The sequence below is a fragment of the Trachymyrmex cornetzi genome, unplaced genomic scaffold (genome assembly GCF_001594075.2).
Source record: "Trachymyrmex cornetzi isolate Tcor2-1 unplaced genomic scaffold, Tcor1.1 scaffold147, whole genome shotgun sequence".
Classification (NCBI taxonomy): domain Eukaryota; kingdom Metazoa; phylum Arthropoda; class Insecta; order Hymenoptera; family Formicidae; genus Trachymyrmex; species Trachymyrmex cornetzi.
This window is the reverse complement of record NW_017296059.1, coordinates 6,408,666-6,431,214: the sequence shown is the minus strand read 5'-3', so window position 1 is coordinate 6,431,214 and position 22,549 is coordinate 6,408,666. Positions and strand designations below refer to the sequence as shown.

The 22,549-nt window shown below is 41.4% G+C and overlaps 1 protein-coding gene across 1 annotated transcript in view; it reads right to left on the bottom strand.

Moving 5' to 3' along the window:
* The window catches only part of wge (BAH domain and coiled-coil containing protein winged eye), a 50,766-nt gene extending 30,645 nt beyond the window's left edge, over window positions 1-20,121 (bottom strand). The window contains exon 1 of the mRNA XM_018502483.1: window positions 20,043-20,121. The gene's annotated coding sequence lies outside the window, so the exon portion shown is untranslated. The remainder of the gene's footprint in view (window positions 1-20,042) is intronic.
* Between the last annotated feature and the right edge of the window lie 2,428 nt (window positions 20,122-22,549).

The following is a 22,549-nucleotide window of genomic DNA, read 5'->3' as shown; positions in this document are numbered from 1 at the left end:
TACTCTAGTAATCGCGAATTAAATTGACAAGCAATTTAATAATTTGATGCTACCATCAAGCATCATATATTATAAAGATGTTAATATATAAAAACTGTTGATAAATTTTTTGCGAAAAATATTACCTACTGAATTATTAAAAAGCAACGAAGATCCAGCTCCGACCGTAATAGGCAGTTAAATTTCTAGTATTAATTGAGTTTCTCAAATATACGGTCAAAAAAATATAAATATTGTTTAACTATATACACAGATCTAAAAATAATTTTATTGATCTATCAAAATTATGTACGGTGTTCAAACTGGTTGAGAATGTTAAAACTTTTTGCAGCATTACTCATCATGCTTGAGACTTCCGTATAATTATTTTGATGGTTGAATAAAATTATTTTCAGATGTGTACTATTTTCCTCTTATCCTTTTCTTTTTTCTTGTTTATTTAAAAATTTTGTAATTATCCTTACACTGTTAGATCTATTCTTTTACGTCTCTTGTTATATTAATGTTTTATTTAGCTTGAGAGGATGCTATCCTAAAGCGCGTGAAGAATAAAGCTGTCTATCTACCTAGCTAAATTTTGTACTTTAGCAATATCGTTCTTGCTTTGGTAGATTTTGAAATGTATGAGTCATTACTTCTAGGATACCTTATTTATTTATGAAAAATCGTCAACGAATGAATTAGAGAAGAAAGTTCCTTGGAGCTCCCTTTGATAAAGCGCTTTCTGACGTAAGCCCTTAGGAACTTTCTTCGCACACTCAACCGCAGTCGATGTTGGAAATCTGGCCGCGTGTTTTACAAACACCCCGTACGTACGTGTCGGCGTGCGATAAATAAATGGCGGTGACGAAAAAGTCGGTGCGCGAGGCACGGAGGTGGACGGGTGGAAACGAACGGGGGTTCCGAAGGAGGCGAGGTCCCGACAACGGCCTAATTTTTCATTTCCATCGCTCCCGCCGCCAGCAGCGGAGTGGCCGGGGGCCGCGGAAGGGGAACGGGGTGGTCGAGAGGGTGGTGGGAGAGAGAAGGGAGAACAGGTTTCCAGGTCGATAGGGTACCCTTATACTGGGCCCTACGAGCCCCGCGTATCTACCTGACGACGCGAGCCCTCTACGCGGAGGGAAAAATGCTGAACAGGTGCTCGTAAAAATCTGACACCTCCGACTTTTCTCGTTCCTTCTTCCTCCTCTCGTTCTCTTCTCCCAATCGGTCAGGCGAATTACGGGGTCGAGACTATCGCGAGCTTCCTACTTGGTGACTCCGATTACGTCGCAATCAGCGGGAATCTTGCCTTTTAACTTCCGCTTTGTTTCACAATCGCGTAGCTCGAGTATTGTTATCCGCACAACAGATAGACGCGGGGAAACTTAAATTCTGATATCGTTAATTGATGTCCGACGATGTTGATGAAACTGCATACGGAATAATTGGAAAGAATCATGTATCGTAGACTTCTTTATTTCGCGAAAAAGAGACGAACAGATTTTACGATTTTTTCCTTCTTTTCCTTCGTTTTCTATAATTAAGGGGATTTATGATTAAAAATCCGAGAACGAGAAGATCGAGGATTCTAAAGAATCGCCCATCTTCTACACCTTCTCTCCGCTTAATTTCGCTAGAGATTATTCCTTTCCCTCTTCCTTATCAAGGGAATACGAACATTCGTGTATATTCTTCTATCGTTCCCAGAATTCCTACATCTTCTCCCGATTATTATTCATCGGTCATATTGAATCTCTCTCGACTGCATTATCAGCGACCGCACTCAGAATGATCGATAGACGATCACCAACATCAGCCAAGCCGACGTCTCCTCCGATATCCGTCGGTCCGTCAAATTTTACCCCGTGACAACACGGATGAGGGTTAAGGAGTCCTCGTTCTCCCTCGCCTTTCTCTCTTCCTCATATGTGTGCGCGAGTCAGGGGTCGTGCACACTCCGCTTCACCATCGGTGGGTCGATATATGCAGCCTAGGCGACGGGGAAGAGGGTGGCCGGGATTCCCGCGCGCGCTACCCCTCTGCCCCCACGTGACATGATGGGGGCGACCGAGCCGGCTGTCATTTCCACATACAGCCCCACGCTATTTCGAGGGCCGAAATTTCCGATCTCTAACAACGCACCGCGTAGAAGATGCCTTTTTCTTTCGAGATTAACAGTGTGTGACTTATATGCCACGTTCTCGAAAAAATTGCTAAATCTGAAAAAGACCAGACTTTAGAAATAGATTTTCAGTAGAACCAACAGTTTAATTGAATTTTTCGACAATTCGAAAAGATCGATTTTCGCATTAAAGGAATGAACTTTCAACGACTTCTCGTATCGTTTGCTGCTGCGCTAAACTTTTTTAGTTTGCACCTAGAAATGATTCCAATGCGATTAGAAATGTGCGTCCGAGACGGTCGACAACGTCCGTCATGTTCGTAGCTATAAACCAAGGTCCGAGGGACCGAATCCTGAAGGCCTTCTTTAAGCCTCTTCAGAGAAGGCCCGAGAAGAGAAGGCTCAGTTCGAGAGGACAGGTTCTCCATCCTTCTTCAGTGCCTCTCTCGTCGAGTTTCACCTACACGCTCCGGCTCCTTCGTCGGTCCTTCTCTCGACCCACGGATCTCGCGTTCGCTGATAGTGCTCGCTCACTGCCAGAACACCTGGCTAGCCGAGCGAACCGAATCGAACAAAATCCCTCGAACACGCATCGAAACATTTTTCAGCGTCATATATTTTGTTAGTTTGTATTTCTCTGTTATATGATAACGAAGCTTGTCGTGGACTATTATACAGATCGAATCATCTTCTCAAAAATTCTAATTTCCGTTTAACGAAGGAGTTATATCAAGGACAAGACTCGAATAACGTTGCAAATCATTGCAAATTTAATGAAACGTAAATCGGAAAATGCTTCTAGTCGTAAACAAAATGAGAACCTCGAGCTGAAGAAACGGGAGAGGGAGAAAAAGGCCGAGAAAAGAGAGACAAGCAGCGATCTTCGAAGAAGACAGAAAATGCAACGTCGAAGAAAGACAGGAAGCCAAGGAAAGAGACCGTGATAGTAGAGGGGAAAGAGGGAGCAGAGGAGGGGCCGAAGGACGAAGAGACGAAGGAGGAAGAAGCAACGTAGCGAGAGCCAGTGAAGGAGGATAGGAGGGGAGGACGACGAAAGACGAAAAGAGAAGAAAGAGACTCCAGTTTAGAAGATAGGCAGAAAGAGATAGAGGGAGGAACTCTCTTCGAGCGAGAAGACCGAAGCGGAGCGAGGAGAAGAGGAGACCGTGGAGATCGAGAGATCAACATAGAGAACGTGAATATACGAGTAGTAGTAGGAGGAAAAGGACAGGTATAAAAGGGTTTTAAGCTAGGCACAGCATTCCAGGACCCGTCCGTCCGTCCGTCCGTCCGTCTATCCGTTCCTTCATCCCTTTCCTAGAATCAGGGTCAGCACCGCTAAGAGAGAGAGCGTCATGAGTAATGCATTTTGTGTTGCATTCGAGTTGCCAGATTATACTCACCGCGTTGCGTTTGTCATCGTGTGTAAAGACACTCGAGGTATCTTCATTGAGTCACGGGAATACGTGGCTCTGAAAGGAATCGCTGTGTTTTCAGGCACCGCCTGACGTACCTCCTACAAGTCCCGAAGTTCCACGCGCGACTCTACCTTCGGTTCCACGCGTATTATTACTCCGGTTTCTTGTTACACGCCGTTTGAGCAGTAACAGCGATTCGATAGAGAGACCACCCGTTAACGTTTCAGCCGCTACAGCCGATCGAGTGTTACACTTGCATTTCCACGGAAATTGTAGCAATATGTATCATACATATATACGTATTAAAAAGCATGTTTTTGTTAAAGGATATTAAAAGATCTCATTCATCTTTTTTATCTCACGTTATATCATACATTATCGACGAATACGGAAATGAAGCGGAAAATATAGTCGTCACATCTGGGCGAGTGCCATAACTCTCGAGGTTGCAGAGACGTCATCTATATACATACAACGCGGCAATCAAGTTGTCAATATAGAACAAAATTGCGCGTTTAAGGGCTGATTGTATACGTGAGCTATTCCGAAAATAAAACGAAAAAAAATTGTGCAGAGCAGTAGCTTGCGCGAATAATTTGCATTCGAGACTAGCTTTTAAAGGGACGAGAGAGCTGAGAGAGCTATTCCGGAATTTTGCACGCTTTTCCATTTACTCTCTCGAGCTGCTGAGGATCAAGGATCAAGGATCCATCCGCACGATTTTCCAGCTAAAACTTTCACCCGAGCGAGAGAGGATGGAGAGACGGCCTCGGACTATTATCGATCGCCATGATTACCCGTATAGAGTATCTCGCTACTTTTTGTTTAAATACTCACTGACGCAGAATACGTCCACTTAATGGCAGTCCTCAAATTAATCAGAAATCTGATCCAAGTATAGAAATTCACTGCGATTGCCTGTTATTAGAATAAATGAGCAAGGATTAATAATTTTAGCTTTCTAAGAGCTTGTCTTAATTTTTTCTTTGCACAAAGCATGGAGTAACATGATTATACAATTTTAGATCAATACACTTTCTCTCTCTCTCTCTCTCTCTCTCTCTCTCTCCCTTCCTCTCTCTCTCCAAGAACATAATTCTCGCGTTTGGGTCAAATCTTGAGGTATCCATCATGCAGCATCTCGCACTATTCTTACGTCCCTCGTTAGCCGTTATCTACGTTGCGTATCCGCGATCGCCCAGCTACGGCCGGTCGTACGTAGAGGCACGTAAAAGCTTTGTGTTTTCGGGGCTACGGCAAACAAAGTGCGCCCGAGGAGGACTACGGGGCTTCCCGGGGTAGGTCGCTAGGCAACTGGCGCCCCACTATCGCCCGCGGTGCGATGCCGCGTTTACGGGGTGTATCCGAATTAAATGACTCCGCACTGCGCGATGCTGGCGTTCTCCCCTTTCTTCTTTCTTTCTCTCGTTGAATCTCATCGGAGATTCCGTGTCCACTGAACACGTAATCGTGCGCGTTGCTCGCGAGGAGCTCTGTGGAATCTCAACGACTGTAACGATACACGTCTCGTCTGTCAACCGAATCAAGAAATAAAGAAGAAAGGAAGACGTGGAGGCGACATAAATATTGGATAAGCGAAGATACGATAATGTTGCAACAATGATCCCTGCTTGTGCAACGTGCTGTCATTTGGAGTATTCTACCATTGCATTTCTTCCGTTTGCCTCTACGTTCTAATGAAAAGTTTCCCGTTTCATGCCTACATTTACTGTCTTGCGTACAATAATTATAACAATGTACGGATAACGATATACATATTACATTTATAGCTACATTGTTACGTGTATTACATATATATTTCTTTATACTCGGTGAAAAATTCATCCGCGGTCTGAGACTCTATTTTCTTCAATGTTTTAGATTTATGGCTATTTGTCGAAAGAGTGGCTCGCGTCATGCCAACTTAATTTCGTTGCTCGCGATAGAGTCAGTTCCAGCCGCGCTCGGTTAAGACCAATCGAACAAGTCGGTCTATGTTTCACGTCGTTCCGACGTAGCCTTGGCACCAAGCACGCAGGAGAGATCGCGGTGTCAAGTTTCGGCGGGGTTCCGCCAGTACAATCACACGTTAATGGTTAATTCTGGCATACCCCCATAAAGCCCCGCGGGTTCTTAGGAGCGCTTTTAAACCATCGGGCCCCGTACGTCGAGGAAATTAAAGTCCCTCGGGCCGCTCCCTCTCCCTCTCTCTCTCTCTCTCTCTCTCTCTCTCTCTCTCTCTCTCTCCCCCCTTGCCCTCCCTTCCCACCGTCCTGCTTCTGTCCGCCGCGACTGCCCGCCGTTCGTAAATTGGAGTAAACTAGATCTAACTTAACCCGAAGAGAGCCGAGCGCCAGACCTAACCCAGAACCATGGCCGCGATACATATGACAAATAAACGTACGCGTCGACTTTACATTTCTAACGCGTGGCCAAGATCGACGCCTTCGAGATTCTAACGACGACGGATGATCCTCCTCGCCTTTTCTCTACCTGCATACAGGGTGCCTCGATAATCCTTTGGTTCCGAAAATAGACTCGGTGGAATATTTCCAATTTCGTTTCACTGGAAAAGGCAGGGTTTCAGAGCTTTCGATATTCAGGGTCTACTTTACTTATCATTTAAGCTTACAATTAATGATCTAAAATTAAAATTTGCTTAAATTCAAACGAATAATAAGGCTCATCTGTTTCATTGCATCTCGTTTTCAATCGCTTCTAATTCGAATGCTATATATACCTCCACATTATGATCCAGGAAAGATCAGCTCTAAACCGTCTGAGGAGCTTGCCATCAAAATTCAGTCTTAAGACTCGCTGGCCCTCGCGTCCCGAAGCCACAGTCGGACGTCGAGCGTGACGAGAAAGAGGGAGAGAAGGAAAGAAGGAAAGAACGTCGAAAAACCGATCGATCGATCGGTCACGATTTCACGGATCACCCCGTATATATGCTCGCGCGGCTAGAGAGATGGGTGGAACTCTCGTATCTGCGCGCCCGCGCGTTCAGATATATAGGAAGTGGACGAGAGAGAGAGACAGAGAGGGAATGTGGGAGAAAGAGAGGTAAAGATAAAGAGACCTCTTTCTTTCTCTCTCTATCGCTCACATAAAGGGGATATACGCTCGGCTCGGTGGCGAGCAAGGCCGACAGGCCTGTAGTGGCTGTAGTAGCGCTCTATCGGCTTTAACAACGAGTTTCAGAGCGCTTTCTGCCTCCCTCGCGCCCCGCCCGCCACCGCCAAGCCCCCCACCCCCCTGGTCTCCTCCACCATCCCCGATCCCTCCTATGCCTTCGCCGCCTCCTTTTCTTGCTCAGTGTCTTTCTGAATTTTTCAGCCTCCTCCCTTCTATGCCTCCCCTTCTCCCAAACGAGACTCCTCGCGCGTCCGCTTCTTCTTCTACTCGAGGTGAAGCTACGCTTCTTTTCCTCTCTGGCTCTCTCTCGCTCTCTTTTTCTTTCTTTCCATCATCTCCCTCGCTCCCTCTTCCTCTTCTTCATTCTTCTTTCTTTTTTTTCCTTCTCTCCTCCCTCTTCATCTCGCGTTTCTCTCCCCATGCTTCCTCTCGCGGACAAGTGCCGATTTATTATTTGTCGTTGCCGTGTAGCACGACGTGTTTCGTTTTCACTCGTTTATGATTTTTCACCGCTCGCCGTCGTAATCTCGGCGTTATTGGCGAAAAGCGAGCGGTCGGGGGGGGGAGGGGGGGGGGGGGGAAAGATGTACAAATTGCATTGCGTGCGGCACATTCGACGAAATATATATACGTATTTGCGTGACGGAAATTACCGTAGGAAGTTTTAGGTAGGAAGATTCGTACTTTGCGAGATGTGTGTGACCTCGGTTTGTTCACTCAACGGGGACGGAATTTCCGAGTTACTATTTTGGCTATTTATGTAACCTCTAATGGTGCGCTTCTTTACTCATTTTCTCGGCGGAATTTAACAGCGTGTGAAAATTGGGTTACACGCGTGAATAAGAGGACACGCGGTGAACGTTTTTAGCTATGACGGACAGCGTCGAAAAGAGACAAAGTGAAGTCCTCGGTCGAGTGTCTATCTTTTTGCTCGGGTGGGGGTACTTGTCGTGTGGGTCTCTCCGGCAGGCAGACGTGCTTCTACATCTCCATATGATTCCCCATATGTTTCGCCTTGGCTCATGTGTTTGTCGAGCGAAGGTCTCGTTAGGAAGCGATTTGGTATTCTCTGTCTGAATTAAAAACTCTCATTATTACCATCGTTATTCCTTCGTACATTCGTTACACGCACACCATATGCGCTTTCAAGTTCCTTGAGAGAATCTCTCTCGAGTCCCCTGAGGAGGATCTCCGTTTTGCAAGTGAATATTCTAGCGACAAGTTATTCCGATTTTATTTCTCAGGCAAGATTTTTGAAAATGCCGTTTTCCTAGCGAAAGTTCAGCAATGCGGAAAGTTACGGACGCAGCGGGGCGTTCTCAAATGGCGAAACGCCGCCGGTGGTGTCGCGTTCTTAACGTCGACGTCGACACGAAAAACGGAAAAGCGCCTTTAGCGTCGACTGGAAAAGCGCATCCAACTACGGGCATTACCACCCTATCTACCCCTGCTTGCTGCGGGGTGATTAGACTTTATCAGATCAACGTAGTTGCTAGTAGCGTTCCGTTATTCACAGGTGCGATCGCAGGCTGGACACGGCGAGGGAATTTAGTTTGGTTTTGTCCAACAACTCCAAATTAAATCATATCTATAATATGTTATGGAGAAGGATATTTCAAAGCGTTATTTTTTCCCCATCATTTTCTAACACTTAATTTAGTTGAGAAACTTGACATCGTCAAAGCACAGAATTTTATTTTTCAAAATGATCTACATCTCGATTTATTTTGAGAGTTCTCTAAGAATATATAAGATTATTCCTTGTCAATTTTATTACAGTAAAAGTTGAAATTTTCAAAATCTTTTCTCAGTAAAATCGATATCTGATATCAATCGTTTACTTGGAAAGAGACTCGTCCGGCTTATTCGGCGAGATAATAATATTGGAAGGAACAGAAAAGGTATCCCATCGGGAAACATCGTCGTGGAGTAAAAGTGAGCGAACGGGGTTAAAACGATCCACGATCGCGGGAACGGTCGCCCGTCGGTCTTAGGGGGAAAAAAGATGGCGCCAACGAGATACACGCGTTTCGCACGCTACACCGCCGATGCGAGATAAGGCACACAACTAGGTTACTCCACGCAGTTGCGCCATTCCACTTAATTGCTCGACTTGGAGCAAGGCAAGGTAGAGGCTCTCCCGGCGGTGTCGGCAGCCGATTAAAAAAAAGCATAAGCATAATTAACAAAAACGGCACTCCGGACTCCGACTAATGACGAATAGCGCGCCACTCAAGTTCTCTTCCTGATCCTGATGTGGGTACCAGGCTTATTAGGTCGGAATGTTAAATTGATTCTCCGCGCGCGCGCGCGTGATTTTCGTTCTTCTAGAACTGTGATTGGAGTGACGTCAGAATCATTAAAAGTGTAGGAATAAAAAGTAGATAGTTAAAATACAATAGTACTTCCTTTCCTAACAGTTCGACGTTCGTTCTAGATATCTCGCAGCATTTACACTGATTTGCATATAGAAAAGCCATAATTTTTTAGAAGGCTGGATAAGATCTCGTGCCAGAAAATATTAAAGTCAGCCAGTTAATAAATCATTCTTTGCACTGATTATATTTAATCTTTTATATATTAATCTTCTAATATATTAAATTTTCAGAATCCCCGGAGAATCCTTCGAATTCTTTAAAAAAAAAATGACTCTTGAACTATTCGAATTCTCGCAACTTCGTGTATTTTTTTCTAAATTTTTAAAAATCTTCGGAAACGATTCAAAAATCGCAAAGCTTCTGCGAGAAACCCGTGGTATACATCGCAGCGATTATAGGTCCCTTCTTCGCCAGTTCTGCCCCTCTGACTAGAGCCTGGCCCCGCTCTTCACAGTCCGCATTCGCCCCCTTTCCCTGCCTCTTTGCTCTTTCTCTCTCTGACACACGTATAGCAAAGCGCGCTCGAGCGATATCATGCTGCGATATCTACTTCTGTTGCATGCCTGCGCTATCTCCATCCTGCCCCTTCCCTTCTTTCTGCCCGCACACCTCTCTCTCTCTCTCCCCCTCCCTTGTCCCTTCTTTCATATTCTCTCGCTCCGTCACGCGCAGGTCGATTGTTGCTCTCCCCTTCCCGCTCGAGTCGATAGAGCACATTTTTAACGCAACTACCTATAGCCAATTGGGTGCACTTGTTATTTTGGATGAAACAAATACGGCCAATTTGGGGGAGAAATTAATCTACGAAAGGAGCGTAGGGTTTTTTTTTTGTTTCGTTGATGTGTGTGAAATTAGATTACACAATTGGTTGTAATGCTTTGTGCATCGTGTGATTGTACGTAGATACGTATCGGAATCTTGGAAAATATAGGACGAACTAAGAAAAAGAGCGGATATTTTAATAGGCGAGTTCTTCGATAGCGGTTATTCGATATCTAGAATTAAAGAATCTTATATGAAGCCCGAGGGAATGCAAATAGATAACAGATCAATCCTTGTGACATTCGGTTTATTTTAACTGAACTTCAATTAGATCGCCTTACCGTCATTTCTATAAATCGGAGATTACACCTCAAAATTGAAACGACTGTTGTCAAATTCTTTTACAAGGTTTCTTACAATGCCGGAAAGTTTCTAATAGTACAGATCTTGACGATTACTATCATTTCTACAGGTTGGAAATATCTTTCGAAATTGAAAAGCTATTGTTAAGCTTGTACCTGCAGATTGGCACTATATATAGCCGATATGAACATTCGGAATATTGCCTTGCAACTTTCATCGTTGATACACTTGATTGTTACCGGTGTTTCTCCGAGGATACTTTATATTCTCTCGAAAGACCACCGCGGCAATTATCATTGTAATTTGCATTGCTTTCTCCACAAAATAATATTAGGCGGAGACTAATTGGGCGGATAGTGTAAATCAACTATTCGTTACAGATTCTGTTCTTTCACCGTTACGTGAAACATCGAGGAAAAGACGAAGAAGTCGAATTGAGTTCATTAGAATTATACCGATAAAAGCCGACATCCGAAAAATGAAATAAGCAGAGTTCGTAATAATCGATATATCAAGACTTTCACATTTTTGTTTCTAATATAATTAACGGAGCTCTATTTAAAAGATTAGTCATTATTAAGTATTTCTTGATATAAACTAAGAAAGCTATACTTTCTTCCGTATGTATGCCGGTCTCTTTCTTTGATTTCTGCTCACTTTTCTCGAAACCTTAATAATCGTTATAAAGGTTGTAGTTGGCGAAGGTCAGAAAGAGAAAAAGTTTGTCAGTCGGGAAAACTGTCCGAGAGAGAACTTTCGAGTTCAGTGTAGCAACTCCACTTTACGCTTTTCTCTTTCTTTTCGTCTTCCTGTTTTCTTTTCTCTTTTCCTCTCTACGTCTTACTCGAGTGCGGGTTTGAGAGACATATACGAGCCGAAATTTCCGAAAAAAGCGAAAAGATCGCTCAAAGACGCTGTCAACGTCGTTGTCTGGAAATACGATAATTGGCTGATATTTTCGGTTTTATGAGATGGAGCGAGAGGCAGCTGCTGCTGGCAAAGCGTAGTAGTTAATCGTCGTTCGGAAGCGACAACGACGGGAAGGCGAAATCGAGAAGGCGAGAGAGGAGCGTATACCTATCTACGAGAATGGCGCAGCAGAGGCCAAACTGACATTTCGAGTAAGCCGAAGGAGGGGAGGAACAATATTATAGGGTAGGATCAAAGGAGTGACGGGAAACGATGAGGCAGAGGAGGTAGAATAGTGTCCCTTAAATGATTGACGGTCGGGCCAGACCAAGAGAGCAGTCGAAGGACGAGCGGACCGAATGCTTTCCAAATGTTCTTGTCTAGCGGCTTGTACTTGCCGTCGACCCCCGGCGAGCAGGCAAGATCATTAGGAGTTCCATTTTCGCCGGAGAAAATTCCGTATTCGTTAGGATCCATTTGCACCCCCTGCTGCGACGGATATGAAATAATTGTTCGATCCGTCCAGCCTTAGTCTTTGGTTCTTCAACGTTGCAGAATTTGTCACTTTATAAAGTATTTATTATTAAAGCATCTTAATTAAAAGGAATTTAATTTTGTATTAAATGGCAGGGAATTATATATATACTCTTAGCTTTATTTTACGAATTTTTGATATATTTTATTTTAAGAAATAATCTTATTAGACTTTCTTTTTTTTTTTACGTCTTTGAAATTTATTTATCATTTCACAACAACAAATTACAAGTAGAAAAAAAAAAGACAAAATGTATATTCAATTTTATGTGCCGAACTCGTCCTCGAGGTTTTCCTAGAGACTCTCAGTTAAGAAGATTAAAATCCCAAAGCAGACGTCGTGGAAGATTGAACTTCCAAAGGTGACAGGCATTCGCGGCGCGGGTTATTGTAAATACGTCGAAAGCATTGCAAAAAACGGAAGGCCAGGAGGCGAGCAGTGGTCGTGCCGGTGTCAAGCCGACCCGGGCAAACAGGAAGCGAGACTTACGTCATGGTCCCCGACACAACTCGGTTGACTGCGTGTTGAACCATTGACTCTAAAATCAAGATCAAGACGAAGTAGAATGTCGGGTTTCCATAAATTTTGTAAATCCCTCGTAATCAAACGCATCCACGAACGGAGTTAATAGCGTACTGTAAACAATTTAAACGCGGAAACTGAGAAGTCCGAAAAAACTAGCCCGAGGAATTCTTCGCTAATACCCCTCTTCCGAGTTGAAAACTAAGGTTTAAAGAACGCAAGGATCTCTTTCTTCGAGGATCCTTCCAACATATTCTTAGAACTATGACATTGGTCATTTATCGTGTGGACAAATTACCTCGCGATAAGTATAATCACGATAGTTATTTTCGGTGACATTATTATCTATCATTTTCAATGCTCCCGACGTACGCGATTAAAATTGACGTATATTTCTTGGCGATATTGTCGTTTAAAATATCGAGTACAAAGACACCGGTAGTTAGATTTATTAATACATAATGAAAAGTTAAATTAAAATGAATTGAAAAGAATTATTTTCTGTAATATATGAAATATCCGATCTTTCGAATGACAGATTGGTCTGAAATATTTGATTTGTTACACCTTCTCGTACATTTTATAATTTCCTTTTAATTTAAAATAAAGTTATAATTTGACACAAGAATGAATTTATCTCGCTGAAAATCGAACATCGCTGTTTGATTCTGAAATGAAATGACATAATTTATTTACGATGAGATTTATCTGAATTTTTGCACTGAAAAAAAGTTACTAAATCTTAATACATATTTCTTCGAATGCTATTACGTAAACATTTACTTACAGTAAATAAATATCTACTCAATAAAAAAAGTAATAATTAAATCAAATTATTGGTTTTTTTGTATCAAATAAACATACGTTTACATTTAATAAATATTTACTTATTGTTAGAACTATTTAAATAAATATTTATTAAAATTTAATTTTTCTTCGATTTATTTCTTCGAGATACCTGCAACATAGATATCGTTAAAGAATCCAAATGAGAAGTGAGAATTCATGTATCAAGCCTCTACTCTGACAATTTCCTATTTTGAGAAATTATAATACACGATTAATACATGCAAATTACAATATTCTTCATCGTGACACGAGTAAAAAGATCGCGTTTGCCACCTACGGATTGCAGAGGGACTTGGATTATTTCGCGAACCTGTTTCGCGAAGCTGATAGGACGAAATTTCGCAATACGGCGCTAAGACGGCAAGGCGACCGGTTCAAGGCACAAAGGAGAGAAGGCCTCGCCTCGTGTCCCTCTCTCTGTCCCTTTCCCTCCCTCCCCTCCCTCTCCGTCTCTCTCTTTCTGCCTTTATCTCTGTCTTTCTCACTCGCTCGTTTACTATCTCCCCTTTACAACACTCTCCAGCGGTCACATCATTCACAGGGACGAGAGGAGTACATGAAACGCACTCGCAACGCGCTGGTCCTACACGCAACGTGATGCGCGTAGGTAAGAGCGTAGTGTGGTCCCGCTTCTTCTTCTTCTTCTTCTTCTTCCTCCTCTCTCTCTCCTCCTCCTCCTCCTCCTCCTCCTCGTCTCTTCACCTCTACGCCTCTGCTTCTAGCTCGCGTGTGAGTTTAAACACGTGCGCGACCGCCCGCTCACTCGCTTGCCCGCTCGCTTGAAGGTAGGCGTTCACTCGCGCGAGTCCTCTTACTCCACGTAATTCGGATCGTCTCAAATGCGCGCTATTGTTTGACGAGAGGGGAACGCCGTGGAGTAACGTGAAATTAAAATTCATACTTTGGGAAACGTTGCTTTGCTAACAAGCCGCGTTTTACGAAGCGTCCAAATAGTCCATTAATTCGAGCTTACCTTCAAATTTTCAAATGAAGGGCGTTTCAGTCTCAAAATACGATTTACCTTTTTTAACCAATGACGTACTTTGTCCATTTTTATTCCATCTGTGTTAACAATTTTCCATGATAGATGTAGTTCAATCAAATGTTGCGTAACTAGCAAAATTAAATATCAGTTACAAAAGGTTTAAATACCTATTCCTAGAAATTGTTAGACTACTAAAAAAAAATCTGTGTTTAAAATTCTGCTAAATCGTCGTAACGTTATAAGAATTTATAATTATAATAATCATGATAATTGGAAGGATTTCTTAGCAAAACTTAGTGGCATTAGCACTGAAGGATCGAATCACCTCTCCCTGCGTTTTATATAGGAGAGCGTGCGCCGGAATCCTTCCCTCGTGTCCCTCGCGTTCCGCGGCTCGTTAGGCATTCGTCATTAATCGACGACGGGGACGATCGTCGTCGTGAACGACTTCTGTTCTCGTATTCCGCGAAAGTGCACTTCCCGGCCGCATTAAGGAGCGAGCCAGGCAGGCAAATGTACGTGATTCGCGAGGCGACTATGCGAGTCGCTCACTCGCTCGTTCGCTCGCTCGCTCGCTCGCTCCGTGTCGTGCGGGACCTCCGAACATTCTCCTCCGGCAAAGTAGGCGGAACATTGCTTGCACGCACCTCGACGGCGGTCCTCCTCGGTAACGAACGCTCGAAATGATAGTCGTCGAAGCCAAATAAACGCCACTTTACCCCGACACGGGACAGGCAGCGAACGATTGATATGGTCGAGACCAAGCCGAGTCGACTTTTTCGGGAGGGACTGTGCGAATCAACAGATCGGAATCTTTAAAAAGCTTATCAAGTATATTTTCGGTAACGATTTAACTTTTGGAAGATATATGCCGCGAGATCTTTAATTAATCGTAAGATGCAAAAAATAAAAAGTCAGAGAGCGATATCGCGATTATTTATTCGCATACATCTTCCAATTTTAACGACGCTTTTAAGTGACGCATCGTTTATAGATTCCACGGTATTAAAAACTTAATCATATTTGTGACACTTGACAAGGGTTAAATTTTAAATAAAGTTTTCCGAGAGATAATTTTTTTTTTGCTTTCTTTATTTTATGAATATTAGTGAGATCGCGCAGGAAAGTGCTCCAAAATTAATCCTAGCAGAGCTATATACTCCGCGGATTTTTTTAATGATCATTAAAGCTATTCATAATAATTCGCAACACATACCAATCACGAAATTTCTGCGTTAATTTTTCAAAAATATCTTTCACCTAATAATCTGCCTAAAAATGTTTTCTCGAACTTTCCGTTTTTTTTTCTTTTTTTTTTTTTCAGGAAATTTGTTACGCACAGAAACTGTAATTTTCGAAGAATCTTGAAAGAAGCAACGTGAAGACGATTTATTTTCCACAGTTATTCCGCCAAAAAGTACCTGGTTTTAGAACTTTGTCAGACTCACTATAGCATAATGTTGCCTTAAAGCGACAAACCGGTTTCCCACATTTTCTCCGCTTCTTTGTAGCCTTCGTGTCTATATGTTATAGAAAAAGTACCGCAGAGCGATTTAAAGCGACCTTTGTAGGTAAACGGGCGTCTTACTTTGTGCGTTATTGATAAATGCACGTATATATCGACTATTAATTAGAGTTCATTAATATAAATAAAATATCCTTGGTAAATATAATATTTTCAGCCTCTCGTTATAAATTGATAAAACGTGAGATAAAATTATGTTGCTTATTTACGTTTTATTGAACTTTGCTCATGTATCTTTAAAGTACTAGAACTCTTCATTTTTTATGAAAAAGCCGAAGGAAAACATTCGTGTACAGTGTCCATACATCGGTTATCCGTTAAACAGAACGTTGTCCAAACAAAGTTAGGATAGATAATGCAATGATCTAATCACAGTTGTATACTTATCGATAACGTGATTGCGATAATGCATAACAATATATCTACGTGAATCGTTTCACCTCACGTAAGAAACAGTATACTTTTGGATCTGATTTCCTTTACTGTTGTTTTCACAGTTTCCTCTGGAGATTTATCAATCCTATTCTTATCGTTCCTTTTTATTGCATCCGGATTTTATCATTTATATTATTTACGCGACCGATATACATTTTTGCGTGGCATTATTATGCAAGAACGCGTTGAATGATATTCGTTCGATTAATAAAATGTTTTGACTACAATTAAAATTATCAGAAAATGATTGACGGAATTTAAATCTCTGTAACATAAATTCACGATGTCCCAAAATTATTTGTCAGCGTTATCAATTTATTTGCACAAAACAGTCTTTAATTGATTGAATTTCTGCGGCTATTGTAACTACTAATACAAATAGTTGCGTAATTGCTTATCGTAAAATGTAAAAATATATAGATTCACTTGTTACAGTGCTTTATTAATATTTATTTATAAAATATCTACAGTCGAATGACGCACTATAGTCACCGTTTACTAGTAGGGAAACAAACGCTAAATGCGATCGATCGCAGTTCAGAAATTTATTAGTTCGATATTAAAATCACATTAACTGTAATCATGCAAATGTGGAAGCCGGTACATGTTAAGTAAAAATTCTTTAGTCTACGACAACGCTATCTGATTAATTATAAGTTATCGATACTATGCAACGATCATGCGTGAACTGGAAATAATGTGCAGAGTGTGATTTGTACGCCGGTGGTTTGAAGTGAAACGTTATTTCATTCGAACTTATCGATAAATCGTGTTTTACATTTAAAAAGATCGAATTATCATCGGAATATCCTTGACATCGGAGAAAAAGAAAATAGCTCGTTTATTTCTCTCGTATCTAATATATTTATTAATGATAATCCCATATAACAGAGATATCTAGTTACATTATTGCAGGCAATAATTAATTTTTTTTTCTATGTAAAAATATTTTATATTAAAGTTATTAATAATATTGTGTGCATAAAAAATTATGCAACATCAATGCTATTATTATTGTTAATTTAAGTGAGACGGTCATGATTAAAGAAATACAAGATACGATAAAAAAAAATATAAATTTTTTATATATAATATTTTATATTTTGTACGAAGATTATAACTTTTTCAATATTGTGTTGTTTATATATCAGCGAGAGTATTTTATAATACATGACGTCATAAAGCACGATATTATTCTCTGGTTAAGTTTCATCTTCCATCAGGACAATTGTGTGTGAGACACGTATTCCTTTTAAAGGAAGTCATCTCCGAAGTTGCAGCTTGCGGAAATTCGCAACCTTGCGGTTTGCCGACGGTACGCATGTGTTTTTGCGAAACGCGATATATCCTATGAATTATATCGAGCATTGTAGAAGAGAAGCAAAAATTATTTCATTAATCGGCAATGAATATTCACTTTATCTCATATATAAATAAGATCGAAAGTTGCTCTGTCGCACGTATAGCGTTAATGCATGCATTTAGCTGAAGACGCGAGAAGTAGAAATAAAACGTCAGATATCGATTAAATTTCTCGAAAGGTACAGTACAAGACTGGTATTAGGTTCAGGTCAAAGTATAGCCTACTGAAGTGATTTTTTAGACACAGACGAAGGTGGTTTTCGATGTCCCGCGAAATTGCAGCGCCAGATGGACGAAAATGACGATGTCCCACATCACCCGCCTCTGTAAAACATTCTTCGAGCCCTTATCCCGCTCTACTGTTACTGAAGAGAAACCAGCCCGTATTTTCCATCCATCAGATTTACGTAGTTTGATAAAGAAGGAAGTCCTCGTAAATAAATTCACGTCAGATCGGAAGAATAGAAACGCATTTCTGAGATGAAGGAGACGTTGCTGCAAGCGAGCGACGTCTTCCCCGTTTCACTCCGTTTGCTTCACTCACACAGTCACGTGCTGCTGTTTTCGTTTATCCTTCTCCTGCTTGAACTTTTACCGCTTCTTTCTCGTGCCGCAAAATTTTTCACGACCCGCAGCATTTTTACTTTCAATCGGACAAACGGATCGTCACGAGGTTGACCCTCTTCCCTCCCCTTCCCTCCCCTTCCTCTTTGTCTCTGTCTTTTCAATTTTTCTGTACGACACATAAGCATCTGATGTCTGTCGCTTTGTTTAATTTCAATTCTTGTCACTCATCAGTCTGTAATAATCTCAAAGGAATTCGTACTACGTCAAATTACAACGAGATTTGTGTCAACTCACCTTGATATGTTTATTTTATCTTGCTGTAGTTTCTCATTATTGACAAACGTGGATTAAGTCGATTGAAAACTATTGACGAATGTAGATTAATGCCCGTTTCTGCCAATATAGATTAACTTTAATCTCGGTTCAACTTGCTCTTGATCTTTTTCTAACTCTTAGAACTAGAAAAAGATGAAAAATAAGCTGAACCAAGATTAAATTATACATTAGTGGAAATGGACACGAGTTAATTAGATGTTACATTTGATTTAAAAAAGATCAGCTCAAATACTTATTCGTTAGATTCTTTCAATTAGATTATGTGAAAGGTAGACATGCGATAAAGACTGATTAGCATAACTGATTGTTAGCACAACTGCATTGTTTACAACAAGCCGTGCCGTCGTGCAACAACATTCTGTAAATATTCTTCCTCGCCTGTGTAAGATACCGTTATATATCGCTAACGCATCGCCGATTTCATTCAAATATTGACTCGCTTCCTACTTACGTAATCCACTCTCACATCTTCGTAGTTTAGATTGTTTTATCGAGCTTCGAGAACTTACGCATTGTTTTGTGTGCGTTAAATTTCCCGATCTTCGCTTTTGAAAATCTTCTACAGTTGCGAGTTGCATTATTATACTATACGTGCGCTCTTTGACCGTTCTCGAGAAACTTACGACTCCCGCATAGGATAAATCTATCTCACCTATTCATCTCTCTCTTTCTCTTTCAGTCTAACCTTGTCCTTTACTATTCTTACGCGCCACCTCGCTCCATTGTTCCATAACGTTGTTTAAAATCTGTAGTAAAAATTTCAGATTTCCTTCGACAATTTCCTTATCCTTTCACGCAGAGTTATTTTCTAACAGCTCAAGATTCAGATCATTCTTGAAAGATACACATTATGAAATTCAGAATAAGCTAGAAATCTAGACTGAGCTAAAAATCTGTACCTTGTCGTTATATACTTGAAACATTCGGCCCATTGTAAAATCTAAAAGAGAGGAACGACTGAGAAACTCTTGGCCGACTCGCTTCTTTGCGACATCACGCTAGGCCAGGTCTAAATAAATTGTTTCGCGCAGCTGTTAGACAGAGCTCGTTTCGTTGATACTTGCAGGCCAGCCGGAACTTCAACGAGCCTCGAATTGTCGACATCACCAAGCAGATGTAAAATTACATTTACCACAAATCGAGTTCGAAGGCGAGCAGCGATTAGTCTCTTTGTAAATTTATTTTTTGAAACGACACGGTTTCGAAATATCAGGAATTTCGAAAAAAAATCGGATTGTTTTAATAAATAATGAAATTTCTAATGTTGCGTTTATACCACTTTCAAGATAAGGGAGCTAATAAGCGGAGCAGTATCTACTAAGTGTGAAGCAGTTGCTATCGATCGTTGTCGACGACGGAGAAAGTACATTTACAGTTGTCTTCTTCGTATACTAAGAGGCGTATAATCTTTTTAATCTTCCTAACTATGCAAGAGAAACCCGAAAATGAAGATAATCGTGACGAAACGCATAATTACGCGTTATCAGATCTAGTGAAATGGTCCCAGCCGCAGATTTTCCTTCGTACGTAACAATTCTCTCAACAATTTCCCAAGATATTTTCCTCCGAAAGTTCGTAATAATAACCGCTCCCATAAGGAATATCCTAGAAAAAGTCTAGAGATGAAGACTGATGAAAAACCGCGCAGTTATCGCGTTCAGTGCAAGCCATTGTTCGGTGACGACCAACTTAATTACGACAATGTACGTTCTACACAGTTCACGAGTCCTGTGTGGACGACGTATGTATGGGATATTTGGAAAAACCGTAAATAAGAGGCCTATCCCAAGCTCAGGCTAGAATTCAGTTAGCATTAGTCACGCGGGAACTCAGGCACGCATTGCCGTCGGAAATTACCTGCGATTAAGCAGAACTCCACTGTGACGATTAGTCGAACGCGTCCGGCAGACAGCGTTTCATCCTGATTCGATGGGAAAAGGAGTCCTTTTTCCAAGTATCCAATTCACAGGCACATCGCGGAAGCGTCGGGCACGTATTTTTCCCCGACGTTTCTGTTCTAACGGCGGTGGAAACTTCGCGAACCTCGGGATATCACTCCGGGCCTTCACCACTCGACGAACGAACGCGAGAGCACGAGAGAGCAGCGTACATGAGTCGATCCTTAGAGAATCAACGAACCGATCCGCGCCCGTCTTCCCTTCGAGGAAGCACGGAAGACTTTTCGCAAGCTACATTTCGCACCAGCTCGCCTCCTCAAAGTCCGCCTTTCGCGTCACGATCTACATGGATTCACCCTGGCGACTTTGCATCTCGTCACCGGACGACAATATTACGATATCACTTCGGCATTAATCGCTAGACCGCTCGAAACGGCTCCAATTCTACGGAGCGGCTGTCAGTCGATCGCCGTCGCTGCTTCGGGCATATCTCCCTTTAATACAGGCGCCGCGCCGGCCGGGCGTAGAGCTTAAAGTTGCGCTTCGCCGAGCGGATCTTTCTTCCAGAGAAAAACCTTCCGTGGAAGTAATACCATGGATAATACTACTGCGTCAGTAGTAACAACGGTTTCACCCAGCTCCGAAATTACCGGAGTAATTGAACAATAATATCCGTAATAGCGCGGTCCAAGTGCCTCGGTTGATCTCCGCCAGCGCTGTAGACAAGCGCGTCTGACGAGCACCCGAGTAAACGGGATAAAACCGACTTTGAATATTCGACCGGAGGTGCCGAATCACATTTCCGGTAATCGAAATTTACACGCGACACAAAGCGGTGTAACGTCCACACCGCTGAACGACCGAATTGTGACTGCGGATCATGGGCTTGGACGGCCGTGGCCCCGCCGTAGTTCGCCCAGAACGGGGCGAAAGCGCACCGCCTCGTCTCTGCGAAGCAACGCCCATCGTCGACGAGCACGCCTCCCTCCCTGAAGGTCGGCGCCACCTCTTTCCGAAGACGGTAGACTCGACTGCTTGTCTTACGACCTACGGCGATGCCAGATGGAAATTTCATTCGCGTAATTAATTGTACGAAAATTTCTCGCCGATAATGAGAGGGGACAGTCAACGAATCTGCTGATAATTGTAATGTTTTTGTAGAAACTTTAGCTTCCCACGAACGATCGGGAAATAATTGCGTTTTTCTTCAACGGATTATTTTGCAATTGATAGATAATTGATCCCTATAATAATACTGGGAATTATTAACGGTGAAATAACGAAATTACCTAACCAACTGGGGATGCTAGTCTTCCTCCAATTTATATAAACTACGTCACTAAAAGAAGTTATGATCTTATTACAGAGAGAAACTCTTTTGAATATATAAGTACGATTGTGATACATATTCAAAATAATTCATATTGTCACTAATCATGACCTTACGTTCATATGTTTTATATTTGATTGTTTATCGATTGAGTTTTTCTTATATCCTTTATGTCTTCCTCCAATTTATATAAACTACGTCACTAAAAGAAGTTATGATCTTATTACAGAGAGAAATTCTTTTGAATATATAAGTATGTACGATTGTGATACGTATTCAAAATAATTCATATTGTCACTAATCGTGACCTTACGTTCATATATTTTATATATTTCATTGTTTATCGATTGAGTTTTTCTTATATCCTATAAGCTGATATTACATTCGCTGCATGTTAATTGGCTGCAGAGGACAGAAAAGTTCTCAGATCTCTATCCTACAGCCACTCAATAGACTCGAAAAATTTATCGTACGACAAATATAATACCAGTCTTGTTTTTCATATTTTTCATCTACATCTATACAGGGTGTCCGGTAAGTTTTGACAAAGCGCTCGTGTGTAGATAAAGAGGACCGAATTGAGTCGAAAAGTCCTTTATTATTTTGCAATTTTCGCAATAGTTAACAAGATATTAATTACTAAAAATTGCCGAATATTGGTCTTCAATAATGTTTTACTCAAATACTATCAACTTTACAGAAAAACTGCATGAGACAAAAATTGTTTATCTTTTTCTCGTAGAACTTTTAATGAATTTTTCAGAATTTTTTGTTAACTTTTTAGTATTGCATTTTCTTATTGGCAATATGAGAAAATACGGTAAAAAATTCTGAAAAAATGTTCAGAACTTTATGAGAAGAAAATAAATAATTTTTGTCTCTTGCTGTTTTTCTGTAAAGTTGATAGTATTTGAGTAAAAAATTATTGAAAAACAATATTCAGAGCGATTTTTAGTAATTAATATCTTGTTAACTATTGCGAAAATGGCAAAATGGTAAAGTACTTTTCGACTCACAATCAATTTGTTCTATCTACACACGAGCGCTTTGTTAAAACTTAACGGACACCCTGTAGATGCACTTACAAAAGCTTGTGCAAGCATACTTTATTAAATTGCCGTATGCGCTAACTTGAC